This window comes from Brassica oleracea, unplaced genomic scaffold, assembly GCF_000695525.1.
Source record: "Brassica oleracea var. oleracea cultivar TO1000 unplaced genomic scaffold, BOL UnpScaffold01529, whole genome shotgun sequence".
NCBI lineage: Eukaryota > Viridiplantae > Streptophyta > Magnoliopsida > Brassicales > Brassicaceae > Brassica > Brassica oleracea.
Genome location: NW_013618063.1, coordinates 62 through 1,955, shown reverse-complemented (window position 1 = coordinate 1,955; position 1,894 = coordinate 62). Strand labels below are relative to the sequence as shown.

The window sequence follows — 1,894 nt, the reverse complement described above, 5'->3', positions numbered from 1 at the left end:
GGCCTCGCGGGATGAGCTTGTGTGGGTCTGGGCCAGAAGCGGGATGGGTTCGGTGTATCCCGCGGGACGCGCGGGGATCCGCACAGACATCGTCACTTTGACTCTCGAGCTCTGACCGACAAACGAAACAAAGAAATGGCGATCTCTTCCGGCTTCTTTTCCGGCAAGTACAAAGGCGATCTCTTCCGGCTTCTTTTCTTATTCTATCCGTCAATTTTGATTTTTCGCAACTTCGCCATGCATGTTCTTCGTATCCCCGTTTAATCAAGGAAGAGTCTCTTCTCGGTTTCATCTTCTTTCTTCATCTCCTCGTTAGCCACGATTCAAGAACGATGGACTCGGGTAAGGAACAAATTGTGTTTACATGTTCTTTAGCTCGTTACTGTGATTTAATTTGTAAGGAAAGATGAAAAAAATTTGGTATAACTCTTTGTCGTCGATTACATGATTTTCAGTGAAAGAAAAATAAAATATGGGGTCTCTTTTGTCTCTGATCAAGCGGCTACACATTGAGAAATCTTGTAAGTTGTTCTGTCTCGTTGTTGTCTCTTAACAAACAGCTTCTTATCTACAATACTTGGGGTGTTTAAGCTGTTCTTGTTGTTATCATCAAGTCAATGTTTGCTAATATGCATTGTTCATGTTGGCTTTGTTGTTCTTGTGTGTAGTTGTATGTTATAAAGTTTCCTTCTTTGTCTTGTTATTGAAGTCAAAAGTATGTTCGGTTTGTAAAATTAAACTAGGCACTGTTGCTTGTTATCCTCATGGCAGTTGTTTCTTAATGTTCTGATCGTATAAACTCAAGTGACTTAAGTCATAAATTTTCTAAAACTTTTTCTTTATAATGACATGTGATGAGTGGGGGATTGTATTACGATCAAGGAGGAGAATGTTATGAGAATGCAAAGGGCACTTGCATTCCAATCTATAAACTTAAGGACCTCAGGTTAGTCTCTGTTCTATTTTTTTTTGTCGTCTCCATTGCTTATGATAAGAGCTGATGAAATTTAGGTATGAAAGCAGACCGTTGACAAGGTGTTTTATTTGAACATGTTACATTGAGTTTCTATGATAATCACAATGACTGGGTTACTAGTATATACTTGTGTTCTTCTTACATAGATCTCTTTCTTTCTATGTTTCAAGTAGAGCTTTGTTTGACTTTGGCTCTTCCACCGAAGATAAAGAGAGTGTTTTACATGTGAAGCTGGCTTAGGAAACTAAAGATGAGTTTGCTGCAGTTTTACAAGTCACTGAGCCATCTAAAACAAGGTACGTCTCTTACATATGGTTGCTTGCTCTTGATCGTTTAGTTTGATAAGACTTGTTAGTAATGTGGGTGAGAGTTTGATGCTGGCTTTTGCAGGTGAGGAAACATAGACTTGGCTGGCTTTGACACACCCGCGGGCTTGTACCGCCAATGCTTGTGCAAGTAGCGGGTCGGGATTGGGCAGCACTTCTAGTGACCGCATCCCGCGCGGGCCTGTACCTCCAAGATCCGCATTGACTGTGTACCGCGGCGGGGCGGGACAAGGCGGGTCGGTACAACCCAATTGCAAGACATCAGTTCAACCTTGAGAGTCTTGAGGATAGATTGAAGAGAATAGAAAACACAACTGCAACAATGAAAGAAAAATGGCGTAGAGGGCATGAGGCTATGAGAGACTTCAGTGGTACATGGTTCAACAAGCGCAAAGAAGAGATGGACACTTGTTTTCCAACAAGTTCCAGCTTTCAAAATTACTAGCCCAATCACCTCCAAAGTCAAGCTAAATGACTATAACAAAGCGCTGAGTGGGAGGCACCCCACTATTATGTAATATTTATTTAGTTTTTATTGATATACTATTTATGCTTGTTTTTAATTATTGCAGGTCTTAAAAATACAAAACAA

The 1,894-nt window shown here is 40.7% G+C and overlaps 1 long non-coding RNA gene across 1 annotated transcript; it reads left to right on the top strand.

Moving 5' to 3' along the window:
• Positions 1 to 538: 538 nt before the first annotated feature.
• Positions 539 to 1,472, top strand: LOC106321387. Its single transcript, XR_001266062.1, has 3 exons — positions 539 to 946; positions 1,147 to 1,272; positions 1,367 to 1,472. It is a non-coding gene; the product is annotated as an uncharacterized LOC106321387 (long non-coding RNA).
• The last annotated feature ends 422 nt before the right edge of the window (positions 1,473 to 1,894 follow it).